Genomic DNA, 25,996 nt, shown 5'->3' with positions numbered 1-25,996 from the left:
TATTGTGCACAATGAATTGCACCATCTTCTGTACACCCAATGTTGCAGCTTTTCAAACACCGGATGAGGACATAGCATTCAAAATGATGCTAACTAAGCAAGGAACAGAAGTGGATGAGATGTTTTCCCTTCTTACTGAAAGAGACTTGCCTGATGAGCTAAGAGATACAGTCAGATCAGATGTATGGGATTTTACAGAAAAAAGAAATTGGTCTAATGGCTGAATTAGACCCTGTAAAAGTTATGGTAAAGGAAGGTGCAGTATGTCCAAACACCCCACAATACAGAATGACCCCTGAATTGAAGGCAGGAGTAGCCCAAGTAATTGATCAGATGTTTAAACAAGGAATATTAAAAGAAATATTAGGCAGCCCTTGTAATTCACCAATCATCTGACTTAAGAAGCCTAGTGGAAAATGTAGAATAGTACAAGATTTGAGGAAAATTAATAAAATAGTGATACCTTGTTGTCCCGTAGTACCAAACCCAGCAGTGATTCTTTATCAGATACCATGGGATGTTCATTGGTATACTGTGATTGATTTGTGCCCCTCATTCTTTTCAATTCCATCGCACCCGGATAGCCAGTATCTTTTTGCTTTCCGGTTTGAGGATCGTGTTTTGGAAGGTGCCGAGTTCCTCAAGGGTACACAGAAAGTCCATCGATATTCAATTACATTTTGAAAAAGTGGTTAGAGACAGTGGTGATGCCAGGAAATTCAGTTTTGGTTCAGTACATTGATAACCTATTGGTGGCATCAAAGACAAGGGACGCTTGTGTCACTGACACAATAGCTTTACTGAACCATCTGGCAGAAGGAGGACACAAAGTATCCCCAGATAAATTACAATTCTGCAAACAAGAAGTTCAATATCTTGGACATAAGATAGAGAAGGAAAGGGATACCAGGAAGAATAAAAGTGATTCGACAAATGAGTGTGCCTAAAACTAAGATAGAAGTACAAATGTTTTTGGGAGTGGTTGGATATTGTCACCAATGGATAAGAGGATTTTCATTGCTGGCCAAACCTTTAATAAGGTTAACACGAAAAGAGATGACAGATCCGGTTGAGTGGGATGATGAAAGTGAAGAGGCATTCATAAAACTGAAAAGTTGTTTGTGTCAGGCCCCAGCCTTAGGAATGCCAGATTACACAAAATAATGTGCACTATTTTGCTGTGAAAGAGAAGGGTGTGCACTCTCCGTGTTTGATGTCCTGTAGCATGTATTTCTGCTACCCTTGACCCAGTGGCTGCAGCATTACCTGGCCGTTTAAAAGCAGTAGCTTCTACTTGTGTGAGCTTGGAGCAAAGTGAATCGATTGTGATGGGACATCCCGTCAAGGTGTATGTGCTACTGTAATGGCGGCGCAGGGACAGACTGAAAACTGGTTCTTTGTAAACGTGGTTTTATTGAGGTATAGCGTTTCTTTTGTCTGCTAGTTAGTCTTTCACGGGCAAATGCGGCCTTATCCGTGTTGATGGATTGAGGAGCGTCTTCGCCTTGAGGGTCCTCTGCTTCGGAGGGCCGGGAACCACGAGTATTCAGGCGTTCTGGTCTCCCCAGGGAAGTGGATGGCCCCAAAAGTATAGGAAAGACAAAGTATATGGTCAGTGGGATGCTTCAAGCCCAATGCTACCTGACCCGGGGACCGGGAGTGAGGAGACCCCTAACTGTGCAGTAGTGACCCCCCTCCCTCTCGACGTGTGAACAGTGAATTCTAGGCTAAGCCTATTACGTGTGGGGGTGAAACCAATGAGGGTAGGGAGAAAACCCAAAACAAAACAGGTGGGATAGGCACGACATCGGGCACAATACAATTAAGGAGGCGACTGCTCCCGTCTCCCCATCCAGCCCACTACGCGGTACCGTACCTGTCCTAGCCACGCTCCTCCCCTGGGAACATGGCGGGGCGCTTCGTGGGATCCCGGGCCTTCTTGCCGTCCGGTCTCCTTCTCTCCGCTTCGTCCTCGTTCCTCCTCGTCAGTCATCCAGGGTCTTCCTTCCAGTCCGCTGCTCGGCTCTTCACGTACGCTCCACTCTCCTGCTCCGCTCCTCCGGGAATCGCCGTCCGCCCACTTCCTGGTCTCGCGTGCCTTTGATGCTCCCTGCGTCGTGACGTCACCAGGGGGTGTCTCTCGGGTTGTGTAGTCAGCCCAGTTAAAGGGCTCCGCTCTGTCGATTTGATCCCGAGTCGAGGTTTCCGTGGACGGCACCCAGTCTTCCTGTGGTAAGGGGACAAGAGGGGGTGAGAAGGGCACGTATGTCCACCAGTCCGTGTTTTCCTCCAGCGCGGTCCTTTCTGCTCCATTACGGCTACATTCAGTTGAGATCCTTTTAACAAGGACTCAAACTCAACATTTGACCCCAAGCCGGCTGACCAAGTATGAAAGAGTAATTTTGGGTGCTGAGAATGTGAGTGTAATAATATGTACCATGGTGAATCCAGCAACCTTGTTGTCTGATTTGTATTGTGAAGAGGTGAAGGAAGAAGTGGATCATGATTGTCTGGATGTGACAGAAATGTGTACTAAGCCCAGGCTTGAACTCCTTGACATTCCTTTAGAAGAATCTGATTTTGTGCTGTTTGTTGATGGGTCATGTCTGAGGAGAGAGAATAGAGAACTGGTGTCTGCCTATGCTATGTGCACTGTGTCAGGAATTATAGAAGCTTCCTGTCTAAAAGGAGTTAAGTCTGCCCCGATTGCTGAGTTGTTTGCATTGGTGAGGGCATGCAAAATTGGGAAGAAATTGAAAGTAACCATATTTACAGACAGTCAAAATGGTTTCGGGGTAGTACATGATTTTGGCCAATTGTGGCTACAAAGGGGATTTCTGACTTCTTCAGAACTATTGGAAGCATTCCAATTGCCCCAAAAAATTGCAGTGGTCAAATGTGCCGCACATAAGTCAGGAAATGACTATGTGATGCTGGGTAATCGGTATGCAGACCAAGTAGCACAATGTTGTGCAAGGAATACAATGTCATTGAACAGAGGGATGGAAAAAGATGTTACGAATTGCCAACAAATGTTTTTCTCTGCTTTTGAAACATGGGATAAAGTTAGCCAATTACAGTATGAAGCAGACATAAAAGAGAAGGAACGATGTATCAAAACAGGTTGCCCAAGAAGGGCTGATGATTAAGTATGAGTGTGTCCAGATGGTAGACCAATAATGCCAGACAGGTTGTTGTCACAAATGGCTAGGGTGTATCATGGGGCTGCACACTTCGGGAGGGATGCCATGATCAGACAGTTCAGACAAATGTGGTTTAATCCCAAGTTCAGGATAGTTGCAGAAATCCTCTGCCAAAGGTGTTTAACTTGCCAATTGCAAAACCCAGGAAGAAAACTGTGGTTAGTTGGGGAAAAATTGGGACAGCAGAAGGACCATTCACAAGATTGCAATTAGATTTCATCGAGTTGCTACCTTGCAACGGGTTGAAGTATGTCCTTGTCGTTGTTTGTCTGTTTTCTTTATGGGTGGAAGCCTATCCAATGAGAAGAAATGACAGCTTAACAGTTGCTAAACTGCTGTTAAGAGAGCTTATCTCGAGGTTCGCATTTCCAGTCACTTTAGAATCAGACAGAGGACCTCATTTTAATAATGAGATAATTAAACTAATTTGCGAAGCTTTCAAAATTGAGCAAGAGTTACATTGTGCCTACCAACCAGAAGCCTCTCGAGTGGTCGAACAGCTCAATGGCACAATAAAATTCCAGTTAGGAAAAGCGTGTGCATCCACTTCACTGAAGTGGCCTGATGCTTTGCCCATTGTACTGATGAGCCTTAGAAGTATTCCTGATCGAAGAACAGGATTGAGTCCTCATGAGAACCTCATGGGAAGAGCAATGTGACAAGCATTTATACCTGGAAACAAATTGATGAATATGACTGATGACTTAATATTGGACTATTGCTAAAGGCTGGCTGATCTTGTACGTTCTGTGTCTCACCAGGTTGGAGAAGATCCGAACGCCGCACAGCCAAATCAAGCTCATGATTTGTGTCCTGGAGACTGGGTCGTGATAAAGAAGCATATGAGGAAATCGTGCTTTGAACCCAGGTGGAAAGGACCTCATCAAGTCATATTGGTCACGACAACAGCAGTAAAGTGTGCTGGAATTCCAAATTGGATCCACGCAAGTCATATTCAAAGAGTCCCAAATCCATCCAGTCAACCAAAGCAGCAACTGGTAGAACAAAGAAAAGAACCAGAAGCTGAGAGTTGCGAAGTCGAAGAGATCAGAGAATCAGACTCTGAAGAACGCATTAATGATAAGCAACCAAGTACGAGTCAAATAGAGTGGGCACCAGTTACTGGGACTGAAGAGACTGCTGTAGAGACCAGAGAAAAGCTTGAACTTGAAAGACCAGAACAAAAGGAGAAAAATCCAGAAGAATCCATTGCAGAAATCCCAGATTCAACCCAGTCAGAAATAGAAGAAGAACACATTGCAGAGGACTTAGATCAGGTTCATTACAAGAAGAAAAAGAAGTGTGGGATCACACGAAGGATTTACGTGCTTATTAGAAAGAATATAAATTTAGGATTAACTTTAGAAATTTAAAATGCCAGAAGTAAAAGTGACTGAACATCCAAAATATAACCTAAAACAACGATGTGTTAAATGTTGTCTATGTAGTATTACAATATTAACATTGATGTGGTTGTTATTAACACTTGTAATACCTGTTCTAATTATAACTAATAACAAGAATAACACAAATATAAGTTAGAAAGTGAATGTGATTAATAAGAAGACTACTATTACAGAATTAGCCCAAGTGAATAAAAGCATTTATTATCATGATAAATCAAATAGTGATTCGTCATTAAATGTATTTACTAAACTTCTCTACCACTATGTGGAAACAATGGATGTGAGTGGTTGTTATGTTTAGCATGAAACTATCTACGTCTGTCTCGGAGGGTGTGAACTATCATCACCATCCATTAACTTATGGTGTGTCTTGTAGTGCTGTAACTAGTTTGTTCTATGTTACTGGTAAATTACAATATTTTTATAGTAATAAGGATTTGGTCTTTTCTAAAGTTCCCATTAGAAGAAATATGAATCCAGTACTTAGTGCTGGAAATGCAGAGTTTATGGAGGAATTTTTTCTAACCACGAACCCCCCTAGACATAACATATGTGCATAGAAATAATTTAACGTGCCTTCTGCGAGATGAAGAGAAAGATTTTTTGAATTTAGTGGAAGTTAGAAGGCAGTATTTAAAAAAATAGGTGTTTGAGCAAAAGTCCCATATACCTCCATGGGTTGCTCTAGAAGGGGAATATAAGAAAGGCGAGGCTCAACATTCAATGTCCCTGGACTTGGCAAAAATTGGGAAATCCTGTCTTCATAGATTAAAAACTGAATATAACAGTATATTCATTGGTACTAGCGAATGTGAACATACCTTCCTAAAAATGGGGGGATGGGGACTAAAAGGAGGAACGGATCCAGTGTTTCCAGGAATTTATTATGTATGCGGGAAACATGCCTATTACAGGTTACCTGCAAGATGGTATGGCAGTTGTTATATTGACATTGTATTCCCAAAGGTGTATCACATTACTAAGAACAATGAAATGAGTGACATCAGCAAAGGACTATCAAGAAATAGAAGCGCAAGTTTTTCTGAAATAGTAGATGATATATTTGGTGCATTAATGCCATCAGTTGGAGTCACATTAAATTCTCATAAGATACGTCTATTGTTCACTATAGTTGACCGTTTGTCAACCGATACTGCTGGAGGATTCCTAATGATTAATACTGAAATGATGGCGATCAGATCTATGGTTTTGCAAAATACACTTGCCCTTGATATTCTTTTGGCAAAAGAAGGTGGAGTCTGTGGCATGTTGAAAGTTCAACACTGCTATACATATATCCCGGATAAAAGTAAAGGTATTGAGGGATATATCAAGAATATTTTGAAGATTCATAATGATTTGACCCAACTGGAGGGTGACGTCCATTGGGAAAGATTTAGTTAAGGTCTGTCAAAATTAAGTAGCTGGTTTTTCACTTGTGGAAATAGTTTATTAGGGGAAATGGTAATCCCTATGATTTCAATAGCATTAGTGATATTAATAATAGTAATGACCTATAAATGTTGTAAGGGAAAATTGAAAACAAAGTCAATGATTGTAATGAAGAACAAAAAAATGGGAAGAAAGAGAAAATGGGAGGAAATCAAACTGAAAGAAATGAAAGACAATTTATATGGTAGAATGAAAGGGATGAATATAAAGGAAAGAACTAAAGAAAATATCAAATCAAATGCAGATACAAAGATTTAATGTTAATCTTGGCAATTGGTAATGATGGGCATTTTATGATGGCTCTAAAATGCCATCAGAGGGGGGGATTGATGGAGCAAGGATTCGAGAAAAAGAAACTTGCTCGGATCAACCTCTCGTTAACAGTTAAACAAAGTAGGTCGCACACTGCTCGTCATACCAGCAAATAGCCCCATAGAATTCTGGATAATGTAGTAGCAACGGTGAGTACGCCTATGCCACGAGTATGTCACTATAATGCCATCCCTGGACACGTGTTTCGAGGTAATTGCCTCTCGTCAGCAGGGAGCAGGTAGGTGTGTGGGGTGCCAAGTAGACTGCCAAAATATTAAAGGTAAAATACCTCTTACGGCGCGCAGGTGCGGAACCAAGGCTCGTCAGCCCAAATCGCTCGAGGGAGCTTAAATACATAAACAAAGTAGGTCGCACACTGCTCGTCATACCAGCAAATAGCCCCATAGAACTCTGGATAATGTAGTAGCAACGGTGAGTACGCCTATGCCACGAGTATGTCACTATAATGACATCCCTGGACACGTGTTTCGAGGTAATTGCCTCTCGTCAGCAGGGAGCAGGTAGGTGTGTGGGGTGCCAAGTAGACTGCCAAAATATTAAAGGTAAAATACCTCTTACTGTGCGCAGGTGCGGAACCAAGGCTCGTCAGCCCAAATCGCTCGAGGGAGCTTAAATACATAAACAAAGTAGGTCGCACACTGCTCGTCATACCAGCAAATAGCCCCATAGAACTCTGGATAATGTAGTAGCAACGGTGAGTACGCCTATGCCACGAGTATGTCACTATAATGCCATCCCTGGACACGTGTTTCGAGGTAATTGCCTCTCGTCAGCAGGGAGCAGGTAGGTGTGTGGGGTGCCAAGTAGACTGCCAAAATATTAAAGGTAAAATACCTCTTACGGCGCGCAGGTGCGGAACCAAGGCTAGTCAGCCCAAATCGCTCGAGGAAGCTTAAATACATAAAGTAGGACGCACACTGACCGCCATACCAGCAAATAGCCCCATAGAACTCTGGATAATGTAGTAGCAACGGTGAGTATGCCTATGCCACGAGTATGTCACTATAATGCCATCCCTGGACACGTGTTTCGAGGTAATTGCCTCTCGTCAGCAGGGAGCAGGTAGGTGTGTGGGGTGCCAAGTAGACTGCCAAAATATTAAAGGTAAAATACCTCTTACGGCGCGCAGGTGCGGAACCAAGGCTCGTCAGCCCAAATCGCTCGAGGGAGCTTAAATACATAAACAAAGTAGGTCGCACACTGCTCGTCATACCAGCAAATAGCCCCATAGAACTCTGGATAATGTAGTAGCAACGGTGAGTACGCCTATGCCACGAGTATGTCACTATAATGCCATCCCTGGACACGTGTTTTGAGGTAATTGCCTCTCGTCAGCAGGGAGCAGGTAGGTGTGTGGGGTGCCAAGTAGACTGCCAAAATATTAAAGGTAAAATACCTCTTACGGCGCGCAGGTGGGGAACCAAGGCTCGTCAGCCCAAATTGCTCGAGGGAGCTTAAATACATAAACAAAGTAGGTCGCACACTGCTCGTCATACCAGCAAATAGCCCCATAGAACTCTGGATAATGTAGTAGCAACGGTGAGTACGCCTATGCCACGAGTATGTCACTATAATGCCATCCCTGGACACGTGGTTCGAGGTAATTGCCTCTCGTCAGCAGGGAGCAGGTAGGTGTGTGGGGTGCCAAGTAGACTGCCAAAATATTAAAGGTAAAATACCTCTTACGGCACGCAGGTGCGGAACCAAGGCTCGTCAGCCCAAATCGCTCGAAGGAGCTTAAATACATAAACAAAGTAGGTCGCACACTGCTCGTCATACCAGCAAATAGCCCCATAGAACTCTGGATAATGTAGTAGCAACGGTGAGTACGCCTATGCCACGAGTATGTCACTATAATGCCATCCCTGGACACGTGTTTCGAGGTAATTGCCTCTCGTCAGCAGGGAGCAGGTAGGTGTGTGGGGTGCCAAGTAGACTGCCAAAATATTAAAGGTAAAATACCTCTTACGGCGCGCAGGTGCGGAACCAAGGCTCGTCAGCCCAAATCGCTCGAGGGAGCTTAAATACATAAACAAAGTAGGTCGCACACTGCTCGTCATACCAGCAAATAGCCCCATAGAACTCTGGATAATGTAGTAGCAACGGTGAGTACGCCTATGCCACGAGTATGTCACTATAATGACATCCCTGGACACGTGTTTCGAGGTAATTGCCTCTCGTCAGCAGGGAGCAGGTAGGTGTGTGGGGTGCCAAGTAGACTGCAAAAATATTAAAGTTAAAATACCTCTTACGGCGCGCAGGTGCGGAACCAAGGCTCGTCAGCCCAAATCGCTCGAGGGAGCTTAAATACATAAACAAATTAGGTCGCACACTGCTCTTCATACCAGCAAATAGCCCCATAGAACTCTGGATAATGTAGTAGCAACGGTGAGTACGCCTATGCCACGAGTATGTCACTATAATGCCATCCCAGGACACGTGTTTCGAGGTAATTGTCTCTCGTCAGCAGGGAGCAGGTAGGTGTGTGGGGTGCCAAGTAGACTGCCAAAATATTAAAGGTAAAATACCTCTTACGGCGCGCAGGTGCGGAACCAAGGCTCGTCAGCCCAAATCGCTCGAGGCAGCTTAAATACATAAACAAAGTAGGTCGCACACTGCTCGTCATACCAGCAAATAGCCCCATAGAACTCTGGATAATGTAGTAGCAACGGTGAGTACGCCTATGCCACGAGTATGTGACTATAATGCCATCCCTGGACACGTGTTTCGAGGTAATTTCCTCTCGTCAGCAGGGAGCAGGTAGGTGTGTGGGGTGCCGAGTAGACTGCCAAAATATTAAAGGTAAAATACCTCTTACGGCGCGCAGGTGCGGAACCAAGGCTCGTCAGCCCAAATCGCTCGAGGGAGCTTAAATACATAAACAAAGTAGGTCGCACACTGCTCGTCATACCAGCAAATAGCCCCATAGAACTCTGGATAATGTAGTAGCAACGGTGAGTACGCCTATGCCACGAGTATGTCACTATAATGCCATCCCTGGACACGTGTTTCGAGGTAATTGCCTCTCGTCAGCAGGGAGCAGGTAGGTGTGTGGGGTGCCAAGTAGACTGCCAAAATATTAAAGGTAAAATACCTCTTACGGCGCGCAGGTGCGGAACCAAGGCTCGTCAGCCCAAATCGCTCGAGGGAGCTTAAATACATAAACAAAGTAGGTCGCACACTGCTCGTCATACCAGCAAATAGCCCCATAGAACTCTGGATAATGTAGTAGCAACGGTGAGTACGCCTATGCCACGAGTATGTCACTATAATGCCATCCCTGGACACGTGTTTCGAGGTAATTGCCTCTCGTCAGCAGGGAGCAGGTAGGTGTGTGGGGTGCCAAGTAAACTGCCAAAATATTAAAGGTAAAATACCTCTTACGGCGCGCAGGTGCGGAACCAAGGCTCGTCAGCCCAAATCGCTCGAGGGAGCTTAAATACATAAACAAAGTAGGTCGCACACTGCTCGTCATACCAGCAAATAGCCCCATAGAACTCTGGATAATGTAGTAGCAACGGTGAGTACGCCTATGCCACGAGTATGTCACTATAATGCCATCCCTGGACACGTGTTTCGAGGTAATTGCCTCTCGTCAGCAGGGAGCAGGTAGGTGTGTGGGGTGCCAAGTAGACTGCCAAAATATTAAAGGTAAAATACCTCTTACGGCACGCAGGTGCGGAACCAAGGGTCGTCAGCCCAAATCGCTCAAGAGAGCTTAAATACATAAACAAAGTAGGTCGCACACTGCTCGTCATACCAGCAAATAGCCCCATAGAACTCTGGATAATGTAGTAGCAACGGTGAGTACGCCTATGCCACGAGTATGTCACTATAATGCCATCCCTGGACACGTGTTTCGAGGTAATTGCCTCTCGTCAGCAGGAAGCAGGTAGGTGTGTGGGGTGCCGTTAACAGACACTAACAAGTAGAAATCATAGATAAATGAAAATTAACATACATACAACATTCATACACAAGGAAAAAAGGCTTTTTGCTTGCTTAAATAACAAGAATAATTCGCTACGTAAATCTCTGAAAATTGATTTGTGCATGCGCAAACCTGTCCTGTGCAAATAACCACGTGATTAACCATGTGAGGGGAAAACTCTCACACATGCGCAAAGAGTTGCTAACTGCAGGTCTCAAAGTACCGCATGTCTGGTATATGCTTGCCCGAATCGTAAAAAAAAGGGTTTTTTGCTGCTTATGCTTTGCTTAACAAAGAAGAAATAACACGTGATAGAGTAGAAGGGGGAGGTAAACAGTGATAATAACATATTTGAGAAATTAACATCTGTTAATGATTCTTTCCTTAATAGTGAGCGTTTTGGGCCTAATATGCTAAGCCGAAAGAAAGATGGCGGGTGAAATGTAATGAAAGTTGAGTCTGCACATTGAAAACCCGGAGTGACCCGCTGACCAGGACATTGGTCGCCTGCCAAAACTCAAGGACGACAGCCCGAGAAAAGGACCTCAACTGAAGAAGTTATATAAAATTTGTATCTATCTATTGTGTAAGATGTATGGGAACAGGAAGAGTCATGAGAAGTAAATAAATTAAGTGGGAAGGGTTTACTAAACAAAGAATTAGTTAAAGATTTTAGGATGGCCACATGAGGTGAAGACAACTCCCCTGCCCTGGCCCAATCATAGTTCCGAATTCACAGACATCTGCAACCTTTGAGGGTGGGAACTGTTGCTGCTGAGGAGAGTCGTTGATGTTACTGAGAAGAACAGACTTGGAAGATTCAATACTGAGAGACAGCCGAATTGGATTGAAGATTTGCGGAAGAATATCGAGGAGGGAAAGTGTGTAAGAGAGGGATGCGCGCTGGTGCGTCGGGTTTCTAGAAAGGTATAGTAAGTATAATCCTATCCTGCACCTGTCCTAAAGCCTTTGTCTCCTGACTCTTAATCAGGAGACTGCCATCAATCCTTTTGGCCAGGGGTTGTATTTCCTGTTCCATTTTGGTAACTATCCCTCTTCCCTAAATTTTGAATATTTGTTGCTACGTACAAATTATTGTGTCTTTTGTCTCTTCATCTATCACTCTTAATGCGTTTGAGGTTGTTGAAAGAGTCTGTATTTTGAATGAAATTTGATAAATAAATTTTTCTCTCCCATGAAAGTTGATGGAGTTTGCACTGTGAATCTGTACAAATGAGCGTTCATTTTGATTGAATTATTAGACAAGCATTGGCATAGCCAATAGGTCTCGCCTTTGGGACCTTATAAGTGCTTAGCCATGCAACAGTTAATGTTATTGCAAATAGGGTATTGTGGGGGATAACTAAACACTTATTAGGTCCCAAAGGCGAGACCTATTATCTATGTCAATGCTTGTTCATTAAGCCAGCGATGCGTCTGTTTCACTCAGGTGAATGGAGAGCGCTTTATGTCCCAGCAGGCACTTCCTGTTGCTTTTCTGTGAATTCCTGTGCTGGTGTCAGTGCAAATGAACAGGGCCCAGGTGTTCCCTCCCTCATCCCCGTGAGCCTTAAAAAAGCAGCTTTCAAAGCTCTTCGTCTGTTCTTTTTTTTATTTTTAAATAAAAGCTTCAAATTTTGTCTCGGCGCTTTCAAGCCCTCAGGCCATAGATCATTTCCAGTTGCATTTTGTGCTTTCTTTTAAATAAAAGAAAGCTGGCTTCACGGCCGCTCCTTTAAGAAGCAGCCTCCACGGGCTGTCCAAGAGGACCGACGTTGGCAAACGCCTCCATTTTGTGATTGGGTGCAGACTTCTGTGGTTGTTAAATCAGCCCCAAGGTCAGGCTCCTTCGAATCTGTAGTTAATGTCACTTGACAGATGCGCTTTATACTTGGCTCACGAATGGTAATCGGAGGTCCCATTACATGGAAAAGAAACACTTCTGATCGGGTTAAAGCGAGGGGAGGATTAACGGTTGTAGTGCTTGCAACCTGCCCTCTTACCTCTAGTCCAAGGCACTAACAGCCTATATCCGGGCCTGCATAGCATTGCTGTCAACAGTCCGCGCACCATAAAGGGTTTTTTCAGCCAGTCCTAGTTATTCAGCAAACAGCCGAATCTTGCAATCTATATGTATGGGGCAAAAAAACACAAGATGCTTAGTCCAGTAGGCTGAAAAACGAGATGAGTGCCAGATTATGTCTTTTATTTTTGCTAAATTATGCAAGGTTTCGCAAAAAGCTTGCTAAATAACGTGATTGCGCATTTTTAATTTCAAGTAATTCACGTAAAACAAAATTGTGCGAAATGTGCAGTTTAAGTGAATAATGGACATTTCTAATGGTCAATAAAAACAAGCATGGCCCAGGGCTGCGAAAGTGAAACAGTACTCCAGGTTAACAAGTGGGAGGGGTGGGGGGAGTGCGATTCCCTTGCGGGAGCGAGCACGATAATTGCAAAATATGGCGCCGCTGCTCGCTCCCGCAAGGGAATCGCCAAACGTGCACGCGCTGCCATTGAAAGCAATGCAACTCATGCACGTTTTTGCCCGCAAAGCTGTGCCAATCACAAAAGGTCTTTTTCCTATGTAGCGCATGCGCGCTGCGTAGGCGATACCTAATAAAAAATTATTGAATCTTACCTGGAGTCTGTGATTATTTTACTGCAAATTTATAAGAAAGTTTTAATGAATTTTGTTAATATCACCATCAACTACTCAACAAATGGTCCATTGACCAAAGGAAGAGTATTGATCTGTGAAGATTAGTTAGACATAGACTAAATTCAGATCGAAGGAAATAAAACTTGACCCCCAGCGAAACAGTCAGGAAATCCAAATGCGTATATGGGCCCATTGTAAGTGATATTTTGATGTGTGAAAAGTTTATCCTGGTTGTTAGACATGGATAGCGTGGTGCAGAGCGGGTGGGCCAAACTCCGGAGGAAATGTGCAAAGCATCCACGCAGTACACACAGGCGACACACAAGGCACACTCCAAAAAGAGACGCTACACAAGTTTGTTAAAGAATAACTTTTGTATTGTAGAAATACAAGGTATTTTCAGTAATCTCTATACTGCGCCAACAGGCGCAAAGGCAATATTGACAGGGGGGAAATTATATACATGGCAGGGCCAATCGGGCCCCTGCCAGAACCATTGCGACATACAGTTAGGGTAAATGTACGTGTGAGGAATAAAGGTAAAGTCCATAAGCATTAACCTGGAATAAAAACATCAGGGTATGACATTAGACATTAGGCCAGGACGTAACTGTAGGCATAAACTTCATAACCTTAGGTAAACTCTGTGGGCATAAAGCGCATTAGCCTCCAACCTGCGATAAAAACATCACGGCATCACAGTATATAGTACCATGTGAGAATGAAGGTTTCGTGCCATGAGCCTGAGGCAGAAATCAGAGTAGGCAGGGCACCAACAGTAAATGTGTAACCGCCAGCAGTCGCTGGCGAGGCCATGCACTTAGCATAATCAGCATTAACAGCGGGCATAAACAACATTAGCAGTACACTTCACGTAAATACACCTGGGCATGGAGGCATGATTAGGTACAAACCTCGGGGGCATAAATGCGTGAGTATGGGGCAGCTAAACAACACTTTATGTGTCACATTAGGGCGTAAACAGCCTACCCTGCATTAGGCATAGACAAACAGTGGTCAGGCGTAAATCATGAGGCCGAACCCCAACAGCAGAAGTCCCTGAGACCTAAGATCCGCAACGTGAGCATTAGGGGAGCATCCGCATAAAAGCATGATTCAACACCTTATACATACTGTCACCGCGGATCTGAAACACGAACAATACATTAGGCATCAAACTATGAGCATGGGGCAGAATCCTAACATAGACCCCATCCTGCTTAGCGTTAGGCTCGCATCCTGACGTGGAGTTTCCCCATAAGCGTCACGGTGACATCATCAGGCGCAACAGTAGGTAAGCCAAAATATATCAGGCCCTTCTCCTGGGGCTCAGAAGTCAGGGATGCCCTTTGTTGCAGCTGCCCACTGTCCAGCGTGGCAGCTGTGTTCAGCAAATCAGGCCAGGAAGCACAGCACTCGTTGTAGCCCTTTCCAGGACTCCAAAGTCCACAATGCCCCCAGCCGTTGCCGCTGTGAGGGCAGCCTCGTGGGCGGCCCTCCCTGAGCCTCTGGGGCTTAGGCACCGACAATGTGCCCTGACGGTCCCATAACTCAGCCCCACTTACCGGCAGTCCAGGGCAGGCTCCGGACGTCTCCTCACGTGCAGGGTTCCCCTCCGCTCACAGGGAGCCCTGCTGATGACAGCACCTCCTTCGGCTTCACCCGGGCCCCTTTCTGGGACCCGGGACTATGGCGCGGAGCCCGCGTGGCTCCGGACGTCTTCTCCTCAGCTGGTTTCCTGGTTCCGGCCCCGCCCCTGATGACGTTCTCCTGTCGTCACCGGGGAGGCCGGACAGGACTCCCAGCGGCTCCCGGCTGCGGCGGTGATCTTGCTCGACTTCAGGTGCGGGGTAGGCTCCTGCCTCCAGCACAAATACACCGCTCTCCTGGGCAGCTCACATGCAGGGTAGGCTCCCGCGATAAGGGTGCACAGCGCGGGGTGGGCACCCGCTAAACTCCGCGAAGTGCGGGGCAGGCACCCCGCCAGTCCAAACAACGCTGATGCGGCGACCCTGTACTCGGGCCGCGGCGGTTACCACCACTCTTGGCGGCAATATGAGGAGTGGGCTCCCGCTGCTGTAAATATGAAGCGGCACCAAAACCGCGGGGTGGGCACCCGCCTTCCTAAAGATCACCAAGGCGGGGTGGGCACCCACGACAGTCAGTGGAGCGCCGCCATCATGCGGGATGGGCACCCGCTGTAAGGATACAGTACCCAGGCGGCAGAAACACGGGGTAGGCTCCCGCTGCTCCAATTCAGCAAAAGGGCCGCAATAATGCGGGGTGGGTTCCCGCGTCGTTTTAAATAGTTTCAAAGGTGCCAGAACCACAAGGTGGGCTCCCGCTGGCTTTTAAACATTCAGGAGTGGCACCAGGAGTGGCACTCACGCGGCACTTTCAAATGGACCAGTTCTTCCCTCCACACAGCGCTACTGGGTCATTAAGTATAGCGCTTCACAGGCGCTAGGCAGCCCCATCAACTCCAGGGGCATAAGACGGTGCTTCCTTTCTCCTGGGCACTCAGCACATAGCGCCACCCACACCAAGCACTAGATAGCAGGCAGGACACAGTCACTCCAGCTTAGCGCCCACTGAATATAGCGCTTACCTTGCGCAGGGCATGCGGTCAGGGTCCCATGAGGCGCTAGGGTGCAGGCAGGGATACAGTCCAGTGTAGCGCTCGTCTTCCTCAGGCGCTAGTTAGCAGAGCAGCAGGCACTCGGGAGTTGGTCTCCCTGGTTCCCCTCCCATGGGCAAGGTCAGACAGGCAGGCAGGATTACTCAGCTAGCTTGGGGACAGCAGAGCCTCAGCTCAGTCAGCCACAGTAGTGTAGTCTCCTCCTGGCTCCAATAGCCTATACTCCAATAGAGGTTCCCCTGGTCAAGTGGTGCCCTTGCTATGGCTCTCCCTGGCCCTGTGGACAGCAGAGGGGTGCAGATAAGCTCAGGGCCCAGCACACAGGCCCATGTGGCGGTACCCCCTGGCAGCAGGTCCCCTCTCTCTCAGGTCCACGCTATGAATGAGCACATGGCAGCCCAGTTCCGCCTACCAGACAGTGCCAGAAGCTTCTAGAAGTGTCTGGGGAAACTGGTTCTAACTGGCACAGGGGGAGGTGTCCAGCACCCTGGGTGCCAGGCTTCCCTCCAAAAGCTGGGGTTGCTGGGAAAAAACAACTAGACTGGTAACCCAGTTCAGTCAGGTGGCACAACCACACAGCCATGGCATCCATTTTAAAAGTGAATTGTGAAAGTCAGTCAGCGCACACCATTGCACAGCATGTCTTATGGCATCTCACACCACACATGGCCTATACCTTTCTCTACCATGGGGGAGATACGGGTGCGTGCACCATTGCACAGCATTTCACATAACAGGTTGTTTCCCATAAAAGCGAAAAAATTCAGGGAAAAGGGCCAAGTCCAACACTGGCCTTTCGCTGGATCATTGTCAGCATTCCGTCCATCATTTGTTTGTTGTAACGCTTTTCACCCTAAGTGGGATGGGTATGCCCAGACGTGGGTCCCGTGCTCACTACGCCACTGGAGTCAAGCTATCCTGGCTGATGACGGCTGATAGCCAGAAACCGGTCCTAGGATGCTTGATTCCGGTCCAGGGAAGACATGGCTTGGCAGTTCGGGCTGGACTGTTCCTATGAGGCACAGGGTCAAGACTGATTTGCATATGGCCATGTCTGAACTGGGGTGGCGTAGTGGGCAAAAGAACGATGGATTTAACCCAGATCTCTTGACTGGGGGAGAATGTCTGCATTGTCAGCATTCCGTCCATCATTTGTTTGTTGTAACGCTTTTCGCCCTAAGTGGGATGGGTATGCCCAGACGTGGGTCCCGTGCTCACTACGCCACTGGAGTCAAGCTATCCTGGCTGATGACGGCTGATAGCCAGAAACCGGTCCTAGGATGCTTGATTCCGGTCCAGGGAAGACATGGCTTGGCAGTTCGGGCTGGACTGTTCCCATGAGGCACAGGGTCAAGACTGATTTGCATATGGCCATGTCTGAACTGGGGTGGCGTAGTGGGCAAAAGAACGATGGATTTAACCCAGATCTCTTGACTGGGGGAGAATGTCTGCATTGTCAGCATTCCGTCCATCATTTGTTTGTTGTAACGCTTTTCGCCCTAAGTGGGATGGGTATGCCCAGACGTGGGTCCCGTGCTCACTACGCCACTGGAGTCAAGCTATCCTGGCTGATGACGGCTGATAGCCAGAAACCGGTCCTAGGATGCTTGATTCCGGTCCAGGGAAGACATGGCTTGGCAGTTCGGGCTGGACTGTTCCCATGAGGCACAGGGTCAAGACTGATTTGCATATGAACATGTCTGAACTGGGGTGGCGTAGTGGGCAAAAGAACGATGGATTTAACCCAGATCTCTTGACTGGGGGAGAATGTCTGCATTGTCAGCATTCCGTCCATCATTTGTTTGTTGTAACGCTTTTCGCCCTAAGTGGGATGGGTATGCCCAGACGTGGGTCCCGTGCTCACTACGCCACTGGAGTCAAGCTATCCTGGCTGATGACGGCTGATAGCCAGAAACCGGTCCTAGGATGCTTGATTCCGGTCCAGGGAAGACATGGCTTGGCAGTTCGGGCTGGACTGTTCCCATGAGGCACAGGGTCAAGACTGATTTGCATATGGCCATGTCTGAACTGGGGTGGCGTAGTGGGCAAAAGAACGATGGATTTAACCCAGATCTCTTGACTGGGGGAGAATGTCTGCATTGTCAGCATTCCGTCCATCATTTGTTTGTTGTAACGCTTTTCGCCCTAAGTGGGATGGGTATGCCCAGACGTGGGTCCCGTGCTCACTATGCCACTGGAGTCAAGCTATCCTGGCTGATGACGGCTGATAGCCAGAAACCGGTCCTAGGATGCTTGATTCCGGTCCAGGGAAGACATGGCTTGGCAGTTCAGGCTGGACTGTTCCCATGAGGCACAGGGTCAAGACTGATTTGCATATGGCCATGTCTGAACTGGGGTGGCGTAGTGGGCAAAAGAACGATGGATTTAACCCAGATCTCTTGACTGGGGGAGAATGTCTGCATTGTCAGCATTCCGTCCATCATTTGTTTGTTGTAACGCTTTTCGCCCTAAGTGGGATGGGTATGCCCAGACGTGGGTCCCGTGCTCACTACGCCACTGGAGTCAAGCTATCCTGGCTGATGACGGCTGATAGCCAGAAACCGGTCCTAGGATGCTTGATTCCGGTCCAGGGAAGACATGGCTTGGCAGTTCGGGCTGGACTGTTCCCATGAGGCACAGGGTCAAGACTGATTTGCATATGGCCATGTCTGAACTGGGGTGGCGTAGTGGGCAAAAGAACGATGGATTTAACCCAGATCTCTTGACTGGGGGAGAATGTCTGGATTGTCAGCATTCCGTCCATCATTTGTTTGTTGTAACGTTTTTCGCTGGATCAAGGTCAGCCATGTAAAGATTAAATAGGGTTGGGGTGAGCACACAGCACTGTTTGAACCCCTTGGTAGTAGGGATATGCCTTGACAGATGTGTACTGTAGCCCAGTTTAACCTGCACCCAGCTGTCTGTATGTCGGGCTATTAGCACACCCAGCAAAGTTTGCGGGACTTTCGAGAACGCCAATTTATTCCAGAGACTGACTCGCTCTATGTTGTCAAAGGCAGCCTTAAAGTCTCTAAAGCAGAGGTGAAGCGACTGTTTTGATTACTTTGCCTTGTCCATGAGTAGTCACAGTGTTAAGATGTTGGTTAAAGTCCCTGTGCTTTTAGAGAACCCAGTTTGATTTGACAGTACTAATTCCTACTCAGCAGCCCATGACTAGAGTTCTTCTAGAAGGGTGCCTGCAAAATATTTGGCTTCTTTGTCTAGCAGAGCAACTAAGCGATCATTTTTTCTAGCGGATTTCTTACCGCTTTTGTGAATGGACACAATGATGGAGCCTTTCCAAGAGGCCGGTGGTTGACCCAGATGACTGGCTTCCCAGAATAGTGGGTCCAAAGTCTCTGCCCTATAATCAGATTCCTGCTTAAGGAGGGCATGAGGAATCTCGTTTGACCCTGGAGCTCCTTCTCTCCTGCCTTTGGCAATCTGCTGTTTAATTGTTGCGATGTCAGGTGGCACTTTTCATTCAATGTCATTGGTGTCAGTTTTGAAGATGTTGTTTGTCTGGGAGTCTTATTTATTATTGGGGACATGTATTACGTTACTCAGCCTGCTTTCACTCTGGTGGTTAAAGTAGGTTGTCAAGAACTCCGACCATGTCTCTTCACTGATGTATGAAGTTACATCTACTTGTAATGGGTGCATTATTTTATTCACCGTGGCCCAGAAGCAAGCGCTATTTTGCGATTTTAAGTCATATAGAAGTTTTGCCCAGAGCTCCTCTTCCCTGGATCTTTTGTGTTCCCATTTCAGCCTCTTGAGAGTTTTCCTCGGATGTTGTAGAAATGATTTGAGATAAGGATCTTTTAGTTTGAGCCTCAAAAGTCTCAGCGTTTTATTTATTCCTTTTTTATCCTTTAGTTGCTTTCATCCGGCTCTAGAGAGCCAGCCTGTTTCCATTGGATCATTTGGTGGCCTGTATTTGGCTACTGTTGAAACAGTGCTTGATAAACTTGAGGTGAATTTTTCCCATTTGCTTATGGTGCTGGCTGTATCGTCTTTTTGGTTCTTGTAGTAGGGTTTTTTGCGACCTGAAGCACCTCCCCTGTGTTTACTAGGGAGGATTTAATTCTTTTAAGGTTAATTGTATGGTTAGAAAGGTGGCCCCCAGATAAGGGATCAAGTGTTGGTAATGTTGCCAGGAGGGACATTTCCTGTGGTTGGTGGTCGAGGTCCGCCTTGTCGCCGAGCTGGTAAGCGACCACACTATGGAAGAATGAGAGGGAGATCAGAGTATATTCCAGAGTTGAGGATGCCTTTTTGGAGTTACAAGAAGGTGCGGGTGAAGAGTCATAAAATAATCTGCCATTGAGTGCCCTGAGGTTGATGTGCTCCGGATCTTCCAGCAGAAGTCTGGGTACTGTGCTTACTCTGCATAGGGGTTTGGAATTTTGGTCCGGGATGCTCCAGGCCGCTGACTGAGCTTGTGTTTCTTCATCCTCTGAGGAACCTAGAAGATGAAGGTTAAAGTCCCCTCAGAGCACCAAGTTGGGGGTGCTGTGCTTTTTTATGTGTGTCAATAGGCCGTCCACCAGGAGTTTTGCTTCTTTGGATTTCTTTTTTGGGTTAATATAGGTTTTAAAAATTAGCACATCTTTCCATTTCCCCTTGAAGTTAAGACTGATCTTGGTCACATTGACATTTGTCGCAGGAGATGGTATTTCTTTCATGGCGGTTATGCTTGCTATTGATAAATATGTTGTTAGCTCGCCCGATAGGTGGCCATATTGTGAATTCCTAGTTGCTGGTGTGTGGAAACAGGTATAGCCCTGCATTTGAAGTGGCTCGATCGTCCATGTTTCCTGCAGCAAAATTATATCATATTTTCTGATATACTGATTAAAATCTGGGTCTGCTATTTTGCTTTTTAGGCTGTTCACATTTCATGGGCAGAGATGAATGGTTGAGTTACCCTTCTTCGGAGGCCCTGGATCTTGCATGATTTGTCATTGGGGACCCCCAGACCAGTGAATGGACACAGGGCTTGACTGTCACGATCTTCTTTTGCAGTATCCGTCATTGGAGATTGGTCCCGGGCTCCCTTGAGTACTGAGGTTGTTTTCTTTTTACCCCCACTTTTGTTCCCTCTGTTAGTGAGTAGTGGAAAGGGATATCCTGTGCTCTGATAGCCTGATAACGTTATGCCCCATGCCTTGAAGGTATTTTGTTCGCTGAGGACTTTATTGGCCAGTGCCGATGAACCCCACGTGGCCTTGGAGATCTCCTTCTAAGAATGCTGATCTGCCTTGATGAATTCTATTGAGAGCAGGTCAGCTGTTCTTATATCCCTTAATGTTGGGTTAGTTGATATTAACTGAAGAATGTTACTTCTGTTCAAGGTGTCATAAGACCCCATAGACTTGAATTCAGGAGCAAGATGCATTTGTCAACATGAGAGCTGGTGGAATTTGCCCCTAAGCAGTCTTGGCCCCATGATGGCCCTCCTGCGGGGTGACAGGTTCTTTCCCCATCGACGAAGTTGGTTTGGACCGTCAGATCCAGGTGAGAATTGCTGCGATAGGGCCCAGCATCCGCTGGCCGGTGACATAAAGATGTTCCTGTTTCTTCCGTTCTTGGAGTTATCTTCCTTGTGACAGGTTGCCGGACTAAGGCATCAGGGGTTGACACATAGTTGTCCGTAAGCCCTATAGCCCCATTCTTGTGAATTACCTATGCTATTGTTGTGACCGTGCTGCCCCTGTTTTCATTTTTTGCAGTTGCTTTCCGTTCTTCTAAACCTCTTGTATGGTCCCCACGAGTAATACAAGCTTGAGCCTTTAATAGACTGCTGGAAAAGGTGTGTAAAATTCTGGGTGGTGTGGCTTGCGCTCTGATCAAGGGATTTGGGTCTTCTTGTTGAACATCTGTGATTGGGATGTTTGCTTCAGTCTTTGCTTCACTTTGTGTGGTGACCTCCATTGGGTCTCTGTTTGTGCATGTGGCCCGCTGACTCGGGCTTGTTCGACTGCTCGGTGTTTAAGGAGTTGAGTTTGAATGCTTTCCAGGCATATGTCTTTTCCGGGGGTCAAAAAGGGGGTATATGGTTGATTGTATTGACTCTGATCTTTTGCTGCGACCCTTCCTCCTGAGTGGTCTCCTTTATTTGACGTTTAGGGCAGTTATGTCTCCGGCTTGAGATGGTATTTATCCCGTGATGGAGACCTTATCAGATAGGCTTCTTGTGTCTTTTGTGTTTAAATATGAGACATCTGCTCTTGCAGGGCTTTGTGTTTTAAGGGCTTCAGGTTCACTGTTCGGTGGGTTGTTTCGAAATTTGGTTTCTTTTTTCAGATTTCCAACGAGGTCAGTCAGCATCACTGGAAGGGACGATCGCTTCTCGACAATTGGGCCACAGCCACAGATTAGACTTGCATCCCGTTGGGATTGTGTTATTAATGAGTTAAGATTGCCTAGTATCTCTCTAATGCTTCCAACGTATAGAGCTAAGGTATTTAATAGTGTCAGTTGTCTGTCCATCTTCTCAGATTGGTACTGAAGTTCTTCTACTGATCGTTGCATAGTGCTTAACAGGGAGGCGTACACGCCGTCCCTTTGCGACAGGGATGGATTGTTCGGATGGGCTCTGCTGTCACTTTCCAATTCGCCTTTACCGTCTCTGTCAGAGCTTGTTGGGGATGATCTGGGCAAGGGCCTATTTGGAGAATCCAGCGAATATGAAGCCACCATATCAGCCCATTCCTGGGTGCAGAGGTAGGAGAGGACTTTCTGCTTGTCCTCTTGTTTCTCTTTTGGACCTACCCCTGTGCATGGAGTCGACTTCTGGAAGTGATGTTTACAACCGGCAGTGTGGTGAGTGAAGAGGTGCCTGTGATGGACCGGGGGCCGGTGTATTTGTGGCCCTATCTTGTGCTGTGAATCACCACCTCTAACTCCGTGTTGCTATCATTCACTGATGCCGCACAAAGGGATTCTAGGTTGTGGGGAAGAAGCTTTGGTAATTTGAGAGATTCGAACGACTGGCTCATCTCTTGATTGGCTGCTGTATTTTTGGACTGTGGCAGGCCCGTCCGCCCCTCGGATCTGCTGAGCTCTCCCCTGTGGTGTGAGTCATGGATTCCCGATCCATCGCGTTGGCCAGCTCCTCCACCTCTGCTGGCTCTGCTGTAGTAGTTTGTAATGGGTACACCTCAGGTGCCATTTGCCTGATTTGAGGTGTTATAGAAGATGGGCTAATAGGTTCCTGAAGTCCATTTATCCCGCTGCTGGAAGAAAATATGGAGGAAGCTGCGTCCTTTAGGAAGAAGAATTTGGAGTAAATTTTGGGTTGCGAGAGAGTTTGCCGTCTGCGCTCTTGGTTCACGTGGCTCCTTAATGACAGATCATGTGTGGCTGGGTCGAATAGGATTAGTGGTGTTAGAGACTGTGCCCCCTTGGCTGTATTTTTCAGTGCCGCCTTCTTGCCTTTCACCCCTCCAGGATGTATGAGGGGTGCAACCCCCTTGTCCTCACTTGCCTCATGTCTTGGCTGCCCATGGCTTGGCCTTGTGCTTCCTTAGCTGCCCTGTAGCCTGGATTAGAGTTAGTGTTGTTATTGAGGCTCCTTTTTCCCAACACCTTGGGGCTGATTCAAAGGTTACCAAAGGGCTAACAAGGCTCTTCAGCACTTCTAGCACTTCTGGAACCGGTCTCCGCCTGAGGGTGGCGTCCCCCACTTACCCTCTTTAGAAGGTGATGGGGAAGTAGAAGTGGGGTGGCTGGAGGAGACAACCGTGGGTTTTAGAATGCTGGTATGCCGGATTGCAGCTTGCTGGAGTAAGAGCTGGAATCAGAACTGAACAGGCTCAGACCCTGTGGGGTAAATAGCTGCCTAGGCACGATAGAGGGCAGGGTCACCTCAAGGGGTGCAAGCCGCACCCGCCTACTGCTGGTCGCTTCTGCCCCATAGGTTCTAGGAGGAATGCATTTGAACAAGGCAATCAGCTCCTGGATCAGTTTATAACCTAATTTCTTTGAAAAAAACAGAATAGACGCTCAAATGTCCCATTCATTTGACCTAGTCTCACTGTCAGTAATTTCTCCCATTTCAAATCAGAGGAAAACAAGATACCAAGATAAGTGAAATTTTGCTCTCTGGTGATGGGGGTCCCAGAAGGGGTTGTTTTGGGCTGAAAAATCATGGTGTAAGATTTGATATGATTGATTTTCAAATGTAAGTCCTTCATAAAATCATTAAAAATATCCAATAAAAGCTGAAGCCCCTTCGCGGAACGGGCTAAGAGAACCACGTTATCGGCATAAAGAGGCACTGGGACAACACGGTCCCCGACCTGTGGAAGATCTTTACCTTTTAAAATCAATGTTTTCTATAGGGCATTGATAAAAAAGAGAAAAATAAAAGGAGCCGGGATACAGCCCTGTCTGGTGCCTTTATTGGAAGTAAAGAAGGAGGTACAATCACCGTTGGTGTCAAAACTGACCAGTGTTTTTGTTCCCTCATGTAATCTGCCCAAAAGATCAATTACAGCTGGGTTTACTCTGGCTTTATCCATCATTGTCCAGAGCTTCTCCCTGTCAACCAGGTCGAAAGCGCTGGACAAGTCCATAAATGCCATATGGATTGCCCCCCTCCCTGGCCTGGACTAGAGATCATGAGGAGGTTCAAAGATTGTTTGATGGTACCGACCACAGGACAGAAGCCAAATTAACTCTCTGACAAAAGTTTTATGTCGCTAGCCCAGTCCTCAAGAAGGTGGGGGAGTACCCTCCCCTTTGATTTTAGCTTAGGAGTCCAGGAGCGATATGGGCCTATAACAGATGGGTAAATTTCTATTGCCTTTGGAACAATTATAGAATCCTTCCAGTAAGATGGGATCTGACTTAATATTATGGAACAAAAAACATTTCTTAAAAGAGGTGCCCAGAACGCAGGGTTTTGTTTAAAAACATCAATAGGTACCCACATCTGGCCCTGGTGCTTTACCTGAGGACGACCTGGAGATGGCTAAAGTTTTCATATCGACAGTTATGTCGTTCCTCAAAGCAAAGACTTTGTCAATGGGAGGGCAGACCGTTCGTTTGGCTTTGTATAATCTAGAATTACCAAAGATTTCTGAGAAGTGGTGCAACCAATTTGCGGCTGGAATATGACATTCAATCATAGGAGTTGGAATCGCTAAAATAAGATGTATTGTCAACCCCTAGGAAAGCTCAAGAACAGAGAAACGTGCTTGCCCTAAGAAAATCGTCCCATGTCTGGTCCCTCACTTCCTGTTTCCTGGCCACAACGATTGTTTTATATGCATTCCTAAGAGATTTAATGTGGGCAACATTGCGTGGGGATCCCTTAAGTGCCTCCTTAAGTGATTTTAGAGCTGCTGCACACTTGGGGGAAAACTATTTAAAAGTACGACTCTCTTTAGGTGTAATCTGGATTAAAAATTGGTTTGCGGCTTGGTTGCAGATAATCTCAAAACTTTGGATCACATCAGCAGGTTTAGCAGTCTCTGCCAAGCAGACCATGATATCTTGGTAACTCTGGGAAAATGACGTTGTCCCAAAATTTCTTCTGTTCGAGTTTGTCCCATTTTAGATGGACGTACTTACTGGCTGAAAAATGTAATCCAGTGGGACAATTTAACCCCAATTGTTTACGGGTTGGGCCTGAGAGTACCAAATAAATGGGATTGTAATCACTCAAAACTGATGGCTTTTTGTAGTGTCTAGAACATATGGTATTAAGTGCGAGGAAAAGAACATAAAATCAATAATAGAACCTTTTCCTTTGCCCGTAAAAGTGTGGCAGAGAGGTCCCTTGTCCTTTGAAAAATCAGAACTGCAGTGAAGGTTAAATTTCCTAATATATATATTCAAGGTATCCCCGTAGAGGGTCTGCAAAAAGTGGGTTAGGTTCTTATTACTGCCATCCGAAACAACACACACCCGTTTGTCTCCTATTGGACAAATTGTGGAATTAAATCACCTACCAATAGAGCTGCCTCCCTATCAGGGTGATTCAATAGGTACTCAGAGACAAATATGTCTAATTCCTTAATTAGGTTGATGGGGTGATTAACAAAATAAAATTAATCGAAAGTATGTCCAAGTGGCCAGTAATTTCGAGGTGCAGTATTTGGCAGCATGATGAACCCCATAGCTTCTCGGCTTTCAAGAGCCCATTTTTTAAGGAAACCAAAATTCCCAGGCCCCCCTTGGCTTGGCCTGAAGTAGATAGTACGGCCGGTGAGCAAAAGGATTGAAACCCATTGATAATAAAAGTCCTCCTGGGACCAAGTTTCTTAGTTTATTCCGACAACAAACCACATTGATATCCTTAATAGTATCTAACCAATCTGGATTACACAGTTTATTTTTATACCTGAGATGTTCCATGAA

The sequence above is a fragment of the Triturus cristatus genome, chromosome 12 (genome assembly GCF_964204655.1).
Source record: "Triturus cristatus chromosome 12, aTriCri1.1, whole genome shotgun sequence".
NCBI lineage: Eukaryota > Metazoa > Chordata > Amphibia > Caudata > Salamandridae > Triturus > Triturus cristatus.
This window is presented reverse-complemented; position numbering follows the sequence as displayed.